The sequence below is a fragment of the Gorilla gorilla genome, chromosome 4 (assembly GCF_029281585.2).
Source record: "Gorilla gorilla gorilla isolate KB3781 chromosome 4, NHGRI_mGorGor1-v2.1_pri, whole genome shotgun sequence".
NCBI lineage: Eukaryota > Metazoa > Chordata > Mammalia > Primates > Hominidae > Gorilla > Gorilla gorilla.
This window is the reverse complement of record NC_073228.2, coordinates 48,936,092-48,945,868: the sequence shown is the minus strand read 5'-3', so window position 1 is coordinate 48,945,868 and position 9,777 is coordinate 48,936,092. Positions and strand designations below refer to the sequence as shown.

General features: G+C 47.8%; 1 long non-coding RNA gene across 1 annotated transcript in view; it reads left to right on the top strand.

Moving 5' to 3' along the window:
* Positions 1-9,777, top strand: part of LOC134756403 (uncharacterized) — an 80,631-nt gene that overhangs the window by 50,659 nt on the left and 20,195 nt on the right. The gene's annotated exons all lie outside the window — the stretch shown is intronic.

Sequence of the window (9,777 nt, the reverse complement as noted above, 5' to 3'; positions counted from 1 at the left end):
GTAAGAGACGGTAGCACCTGCGGGGCGGCTTGCACGCCGAGTGCCTGTGACGCGCCGGCTCGACTTAACTGTTTCCCTGAAGTACCGCGAGGTTCCTGATCTGCGGGCGGTAGACGGTAGGCTTATGCGGCACGCTTCCGTTTCCACCGTGACTACTGCGCTTCGGGAAGGCCACGACCTACTCCTTTGGGGAGGTCCTTAGGATCTCGGCTTGGCAGTCGAGTGGGTGGCGACCTTTAAAAGGAATGGGATCCACCCGGAATTGAACTTCCTTCTCCTCTCTCTATCTCTCTATCTGTCTGTCTGTCTGTCTGTCTCTGTCTGTCTGTCTGTCTATCTCTCTCTCTCTCTCTCTCTCTCTCTGTCTCTCTGTCTCTCTGTCTCTCTCTCTCTCTCTCTCTCTCTCTCCCGCCCCGCCTCTCCCCGGCTCTTTTGGTTTCCCCCACCCCCTCCCAAGTTCTGGGGTACATGTGCAGGACGTGCAGGTTTGGAACATAGGTACACGTGTGCCACGGTGCTTTGCTGCACCTAGCCACCAGTCGTCTAGGTTTGAAGCCCCGCGTGCGTTGGCTATTTGGCCTAATGCTCTCTCTCCCCTTGCCCCCCACGCCCCGTCAGGGCCCGGCGTGTGATGTTCCCCTCCCTGTGTCCCATGTGTTCTCACTGTTCAACTCCCACTTAGGAGCGAGAACATGCGGTGTTTGGTTTTCGCTTTCTGTGTGAGTTTGCTGAGAATGAGGCCTTCCAGCTTCATCCACGTTCCCGCAGAGGACATGAACTCATCCTTTTTTATGGCTGCCTAGTAATTCCATGGTGTATACGTGCCACACTTTCTTTATCCAGCCTATCATTCATGGGCATTCGAGTTGGTTCCAAGTCTTTGCTATTGTAAATAGTGCTGCAGTAAACATACGTGTCCACGTGTCTTCCTAGTAGGCACTTCTTCCTCTTCAGCCCGCTGAGTAGCTGGCACTTCAAGGCAGGTGCCAACGCACCGGCAGCAAGCTTCCTTTTTTGCCCGGGAAAAACTGAGGTGCAGGTAGTATAAGCCATTTATCACGGAACGCACAGGAGCAGAGCTCGAGTCCAAGCATCGTGGCTCCACCCGTCATGCTTGATGCATCTTTAGGCTCCGCTCTAGGTATGTGTATCCTTTACGGGATCAGCCACCGGCAGTTGCCTTGCGACCACGATGACAAATCTCTGCCGGCTCTTTTGGGTCTCATCCCTGTATCTATACGTTGCATCCCAACATAAAGATCGGAATGTTCCTTTCGCTGACCCAGTCTCTCACCCTTTCCAAACTCCAGAAATCTTGTCTGTCCTCGGAAGAACTCCCCCTGCTTCTTTCTCTAAAGGCTGTCTTCAGGCCGGGCACAGTGGGAGGATCGCTTGAGCCCAGAAGGCCGCAGTGAGGTGAGATCGCGCCATTGCCCTGCAGCCCCGGCGGCAGAGCCGGAGCCCCGTCTCGAAACAAACAAACAAAAACCAACCAACCAACCAACACAGACAAAGAAAGAAAGAGCCCAGGCAACCTAGTGAAAACCTGTTCGGGCTGGGGCGTATCTGTACCCCAGCTGTTCCAGAGGCTGAGGCCAGGAGGATGGGTGGACGCTGGGAGGTGGATGCTGCAGTGAGCAGTGATTGCACCACTGCACTCCAGCCTGGGTGACAGAGCCAGACCCCGTCCCAAATAAATAAACATAAAAATAAAGGAACCAGTTTGTAGAAAGCGGGAGAGGGTCCCATTGAACTTGAAGCCTTCGAGCAACAGCTGTGGCTGGACAGGTTGGACCAGCAGGCTGGAGCAGTCGCCATCTTGGCAGGGATCATTGACCCTGATCTATCGTCGGGAGGAGGGAGAGCTGATCTTACGCAGGGAGGGCAGGTGGACTATGTGTGGACTCTGGTGATCTGTTTGGGTGCCAGGTGTTACTCCCAGGGCCACCCGTAACTGTGAATGTGCAGGAACCCTGACTTGAGAAGGGCCTGGCCACGGGGGGCTTAGGCCCCTGGGGAATGAGAGTTTGGTTCCCGGTACCCAGGGAAACCACCAGCATCGGCAGAGGTGATAGCTGAGGAGGAGCGGGGATTTGGACGAGAGACACAGGATGAGTACCGGGGGCAGCCCCGTGATCAACAACTGCTGCAAGAGGGGCTGTTTGTTCGACTCACTAGTCTTCTGCGGCTCTATGCGGTACTAAAGAGCAGAAGACAGAAGATACAAAAACCACAAAAATTAGCCGGGCGTGGTGCTGCGCGTCAATAATCCCAGCTACTCGGGAGGCTGAGACAGGAGAATCGCTTGAACCCGGGAGGCGGAAGTTTCAGCGAGCCGAGATCACGCCATTGCAGTCCAACCTGAGCGTCCGAGCGAGACTCTATCTCAGAAAATAAAGACAGGATGAAAGAGCCCGGCGCGGTGGCTTACGCCTGTAATCGCAGCGCTTTGGGAGGCCGAGGCGGGCGGATCGCCTGAGGTCAGGAGCTCCAGACCAGCCTGGCCGACATGACGAAACCCCCTAAAAATACAAAAATTAGCCGGGCGTGGTGGCCTACGCCTGTAATCCCAGCTACCCAGGAGGCCGAGGCAGGAGAATCGCTGGAACCCGGGAGGTAGAGGCTGCAGTGAGCCGACATCGCGCCACTGCACTCCAGCCTGGGCGACAGAGCAAGAGTTTGTCTCTCAAAAAAAAAAAAAAAGAAAAAAGAAAAAAAGCCTGGGTGAGCGGTGGCTCAAGCCTGTAATCGCAAGCAACACTTTGGGAGGCGGCAGCTGGGCAGATCACCGGAGGTCGGGAGTTGGAGACCAGCCTGACCAACATGGAGAAACCCCGTCTGTACTAAAAATACAAACTTAGCCGGGCGTGGTGGCACATGCCCGTAGTCCCAGCTGCTCGGGAGGCTGAGGCAGGGGAATCGCTTGAACCCGGGAGGCGGAGGTTGCAGAGAGCCTAGATCGCGCCATTGGACTCCAGGCTGGGTAACAAGAGCGGAACCTCCGTCTGAAAAAAAAAAAAAAAAGAAAAAAATTGGGAGAATTTTACTCCCACTGCCATCAAAATCTCATGTGTATAGCACAGCTCCATTAGAACTGACCACATTTCCAGGGCTCCCTAGATACCTGTGGCTAGCGGCTGCCATACTACACCGTGCTGGGCTGTAGAATGGGGATGACAAGACAGGGCGGCGGAGATTGGGTTGGCGTGAAGTGAGGGAAACACTCGGCCGCAGGACAAAAATAAAACAGCAAGGGGGCACCGAAAGACTCAGTAGTCCACATGAATATCTTGATTACCTTGTAGCTGAGATAATGTAGGGTCCACCCCTACCGGGTCTGTGGGTTTTCTCTTCGTGTGTGTGCGCGGAGACGAGAGATCGTAGAGATAAAGACAGAAGACAAAGAGATAGGAAGAAAGACAGCTGGGCCCGGGGGACCACTGCCACCAAAGCGTGGAGGCAGACAGGTAGTGGCCCCGAATGCCTGGAGGCGCTGCTATTTATTGTAGTCAAGGCAAGGGGGCAGGGTAAGGAGTGCCAGTCATCTCCAATGATCGATAGGTCACGCGAGTCACGTGTCCACTGGACAGGGGGCCTTTCCCTTTGTGGTAGCCGAGGTGGAGAGGGAGGACAGCAAACGTCAGCGTTTCTTCCATGCACTTATCAGAAAGATCGAAGACTGTGGTACTTCTACTAATTCTGCTACTGCTGTCTTCTAAGGACTTAAAAGGGGGAGCCAGGTGTACAGGCGGAACATGAAAGTGAACAAGGAGCGTGACCACTGAAGCACAGCATCACAGGGAGACGTTGAAGCCTCCGGATGACTGCGGGCCGGCCTGGCTAATGTCAGACCTCCCACAAGAGGTGGTGGAGCAGAGCGTTCTCTGTCTCCCCTGGAGAGAGGGAGATTCCCTTTCTCGGTCTGCTAAGTAACGGGTGCCTTCCCGGGCAGTGGCATTACTAGTAGACCAAGTTGTTCTAAATAACCGGTGCCTTCTGAGGAAGAAGCGCTACCTCAAGACCATGGAGCCGTGAAGCAGCCGTTATCCATGCATGACAGAGGGCTCATACTCTTGTCTTCTGGTCACCTCTCACAGTGTCCCCTCTACTTCTGACTCTGTATGGCCTGTTTTTTCCTCAGTTATAGTAACAAAGATTAATACTAAAAACTAATAATTGATAATATCCATATGTAATCATCTCTGTATCCTATGTCTGATATAACTTTCTTTTATCCTATTTTCTTTATTATATTGGAACATCTTCTGCCTTCAGTCTCTTGCCTTGGCATATGGATCGCTTTCTGTAGGGTGCAGCCCTACAGGGCTTGTGGGTTTTTCTGTTTGTGTGCGGTGACAATAGATCAAAGAATTAAAAACACAAGACAAAGAGAGAGAAGAAAAGACAGCTGTGCCCACGGGAACACTACCACGAAAACTCGGAGACCGGTAGTGGCCCTGAAGGCCTAGCTACGCTGTTATTTATTGTATACAAGGAAGGGGGCAGGGTAAGGGGTGCGAGTCATCTCCAATGATAGGTAAAGGTACGCGAGTCATGCGTCCACTGGACAGGGGGCCCTTCCCTGTTTGGTTGCCGAGGCAGAGACAGAGAGGGGAAAGCTTACGTCATTATTTCTTCTTTGCATTTCTTGGAAAGATCGAAGACTCTAATACTTTCACTAATTGTGGTACTGCTATCCAGAAGGTGGGGCCATGTGCATAGAGTAGAAAATGAAAGTGGACCAGGACCACTGAAGCACAGGGAGATGTTTAGGCCTCCGGATGTCTGCAGGCATGGTTGCAGGCGGGTCTGACTAATGTCAGGCCTTCCACAAGAGGTGGTGGAGCAGAGTCTTCTCTAACTCCCGCAGGGAAAGGCAGAGTCCCTTTCCTGGTCTGCTAAGTAACGGGTGCCTTCCCAGGCACTGGCATTACTGCTTGGCCAAGGAGCCCTCAACCGGCCCTTATGTGGGCATGACAGAGGGCTCACCTCTTGCTTTCTAGGTCACTTCTCACAATGTCCCTTCAGTACATGATCCTACACCCATCAATTATTCCTAGGTTATATTAGTAATGCAACAAAGAGTAATATTAAAAGCTAATGATTAATAATGTTTATACATTATTAATTGATAATTGTCCATGATCATCTCTATATCTAATTTGTATTGTAAGTATTCTTTATTCTAACTATTTTCTTTATTATACTGCTACAGTTTGTGCCTTCAGTCTCTTGTCTTGGCACCTGGGTAATCCTTCGTCCACAGCTGCCCAAATCTCCCCTCTTTTTATTGACTAGGATCATCATTGCCATCATTGCTTGTTGTTGACTTTGGGCTTTTCATCGGACTCCCTGAAGACACCTGCATACTAAAAGCAGACAACATAAACACACCAATATCAGTAATGCTAATGACAATAGTGATCCTCTAAGGGGTTTGATCCGTTTAAAAAGATTAAGATTGGATAATACTTTGGTGATTTCCTCAAAAATATGAGAGCCAGGAACGGTAGTTAAGTGAGCCTGTGAGGCCTCAAAAATTTGCTCTTTCAGTTTTGAAATATCTTAAGTTAGATTATCATCATCCCAGGCTTTGAATGTCTCATGACTTTTTCACAGCTATGCTGATCTTTTTTATAAGCATAAGGCATTATGCAATAATCAGAATTATTCCAATCACATTGTAATTGCATACGGTGTTGCAAATTCATAACTCTATCTCCCAGCCATATCACACTCTGGTGGAGATCATTAATTTGATTAGCCAAATTTGATCAACTTGAGCCTGAGAATTCCAGAGTCTGGTGGAGTTTTTTTTTTTTTTTTTTTTTACCACACTTCCACATATTGAGTGGTCTGAACAGAGTTGTGGATAGCAACTCCAGCTGTCATTGCTGTGGCAGTGACAGCAATTAATCCTGCAATGACTACAATAAGAGTAAAGATGAATCTCTTCGTTCTCTTAAGGATTCCTTTAAGGATTTCATTGACTATATGAATAGAGGGAGAAGACTCCCAAGGGCGGTGTAAAGAAATGGTATCCATACCCCCTCCCTAGCCCTTACCAGGAGAATACTTGTTATGGGATGAAATGTAACATGAATACACGTAAACAATTTGCAATCATCAAATTCTACGGTTTGGCTGTTGGGGGTGATAATTATATTTCTGACTAATAGCATATAAGGGGATTTTACACAGCTCCTGCTAGGTATCACCTGTTCAGACATCAAGGTGACTTTGTATACATCTGTCTTGGTATTAGTGGGAGTGATCTGATAGGTTACATTCCATATCCTAATTCCGGTCAATGGCAGCAGCCAATTTCCACAATTCAGGATGTTCTGGGGTAACAATAGGATGAATCACTTTTGGTCTAGGAGGAATGATCACTTTGTCCATCCATTTGAATGGGTAAGGAGACACCCATTCCCTCAGCCTGTAGGACTGCCATCCCTCCTCTACATAATCTGTCAAATAGTTGAACTCAGAATATTTGGCATTTAGGCTGGAAAAATTTAGCCAATAATATCCTCTTGGAGCCCAGTCAATAACTACACCTGTAATCAGGCGCTGTAACACTACTGCCTTTGGAACATTACAATCATTCCATACAATAGTTTCAACTGTAAAAGTTTCCCTGGTAGATTCACTTGAACAGTCTAGCAGTCCTTTTGTTGTATTATGTTTGGTAGTGATGGGAACTCTCCATTCCTCATGAGGATTAAGTTTAACAGTCATCTGAAAAGAATTACTACTGAACTCACTATGTACTTCATAAGAATCATTATTAGAGGACGGTACAGTCCATATCCAATTTTGATTAGAGAAAGGTAAGCAGCCAGGTGACATTCCTATGCACAATGGTGGGTATTTATATCCAATTGACAAATTAAACTGCATACCTTCTTCCTCTGTTTGAGCGGGAAACATGTCATCGTTAGGGACTGGTATAAATGCACTACTATTAGTATACAGGCAGCATTTGCAAAGTGGTTGAATGACCTCATCATTTAGTATAGTTTGATTTGTAATTGCAGGCCATTGTCCCATTCCCAATAACTGGTCAGCTGTAATATTAACAGAAGGATTAGAGCCTTGATTAAGCTGAACTCGATCCTGGACAGCATCAACACACCAAGTCCTGAATTGTAAATATTGGGATTCAGATAATACTGATTTTGCTAGAATTTCCCAGTCATAAGGCACCAAACGTTTATCCTCTGCTAGAGCTTTTAATGTGGAATGGACAAAAGGGGAGTTGGTGCCGTATTGTTTCACTGATTCTTTGAAATCTTTGAGGAATTTAAAAGAAAAACTTTCCCGTGTAGCAGGGAGTAATTGGACCTGGCCTGGATGAAAAGGATCTGGTTGGACTACTGCCTGGACTGCAGGTATACCTGGAGCTGGCTGCACTACAGCAGCAAGCATTTATGGTATAGGTTGAGGAGCCTGATTATTTGCCTGAGGAGCCTGATTTTCAGGCTGCGGACCTTGGGGAGCCATGGGATCAGCCACCTGCTGAGCAGGATCAGCGGGCTGTGGCTGATCCTGTGCCACAGGAACAGGAGCAGCAGGTATATGGGGTTGTAGAATAACAGGAAGTTGCTAGGCCTCGGGATGCCCATACTCCCTGGCTTGAGAAATGGCTCTCATAAGAGGAATGTCATTTTCTGGAATGTATGTAACCTGTTGCTTATGAGCAGCAATGGTGGTGGCAACAGCAGTGGTAACCGGACCAGAAGCCAAAAAGAGATTAGAGTTTTGGATAGAGGAAGAATCAAGAACCTGTAAGCCAGGATGAGGTGCGATTACCTGCTGGGCAGGTGTTTCAGGGTTGAGAACTCAAGGCTGCTGCGGTAACTACAGGACAGGCTTCGAGGGAGCCTGATGCACCAAAGGAGAAGCAGAAGTGAGAGATGGATAACCAGGCTGTGGAGGGATAGGGTTGAGGGCCTCATTGCCAGGCCAAACAGGCAGAAGGTTGAGAGCCCTACAGCAGGGCTGAACAGAGACACAGTTGAGAGCCTGTAGGGGCCAGCCCTACAGGGTCTGTGGGTTTTTCTCCCCGTGTGCGGAGACAAGAGATCATAGAAATAAAGACAAAAGACAAAGAGATAAAAGAAAAGACAGCTGGGGCTGGGGGACCACTACCACCAAGACGTGGAGACCAGTAGTGGCCCCAAATGCCAGGCTGCACTGTTATTTATTGGATACAAGACAAGGGGGCAGGGTAAGGAGTGTTAGCCATCTCCAATGATAGGTAAGGTCACGTGGGTCATGCGTCCACTGGAAAGGGAGCCCTTCCCTGTTTGGCAGCCGAGGCGGAGAGAGAGGAGAGACAGCTTACACCATTATTTCTGCATTTCAGAGACTTTTAATACTTTCAGTAATTCTGCTATTGCTATCTAGAAGGCAGAGCCAGGTGTACAGGATGGAACATGAAAGCAGACCAGGAGCATGACTACTGAAGCACAGCATCACAGGGAGACGGTCAGGCCTCTGGATAACTGCAGGCAGGCCTGACTTATGTCAGGCCCTCCACAAGAGATGGTGGAGTAGAGTCTTCTCTAAACTCCCCCAGGGAAAGGGAGACTCCCTTTCCTGGTCTGCCCAGTAGCAGCTGTTTTTCCTTGGCACTGACGCTACCACTAGACCATGGTCCGCTTGGTACGGGTGTCTTCCCAGACGCTGGCATTACCGCTAGACCAAGGAGCCCTCTGGTGGCCCTGCCTGGGCATAACAAAAGGCTCACACTCTTGTCTTCTGGTCACTTCTCACCATGTCCCCTCAGCTCCTATCTCTGCATGGCCTGGCTTTTTCTAGGTTATGATTGTAGAGTGAGGATTATTATAATATTTGAATAAAGAGTAATTACTACAAACTAATGATTAATGATATTTATATATAATCATATCTATGAGCTATATCTAGTATAACTCTTGTTATTTTATATATTTTATTACACTGGAACAGCTTGTGCTCTCGGTCTCTTGCCTCGGCACCTGGGTGGCTTGCCACCCACATCTCCCCGCTTTTTATTAACTAGGATCACCATTGCCATCATTGCTTGTCGTTGACTTTGGACTTGTCTTCAGATTCCTTGGCGGCATCTGCAGACTAAAAGTAGACAACATAAGCATACCAATATTAATAATGCCAGTGACAACAATGATCCTCTGAGGGGTTTGATCCATTTAAAGGGATTAAGATCAGATAATTCTTTAGTTATTCCTTCAAAAATGTCTGAGCCCAGAACAGTGGAAAATGAGCCTGTGAAGCCTCAAAAATTTGTTCTTTAAGTTTTGAAATATCCAAGGTTAAGTTATCATCCCAGGTTTTTAAATGTCTTGAGACCGTTTCCCAGCTATGCTGATCTTTATTATAAGCATAAGGTGTTATACAGTAATCAGAAGTATTCCAATCACATTGTAATTGCATATGGTGTTCCAAATTCATAACTGTATCTCCCAGCCATATTACACTTTGGTGGAGATAATTAATTTGATTAGCTAATTTTTGATCAATTTGAGTCTGAGAATTCCAAAGTCTGGAGGAGTTTTTTTGCCATGCTTCAACATATTGAGTGGTTTGAACAGAACTGTGGATCACAACTCCAGCGGTTGCCACTGTTACAGAAACCGCAATTAGACCTGCAATGACTACAATAAGAGTAAAAATAAATCACTTTGTTCTTTTCAGGATACCTTTAAGAACTTCATTGACTATGTGTATAGAGAGGGAAGACTCCCATGGATGATGTAAAGAAACTGGTAT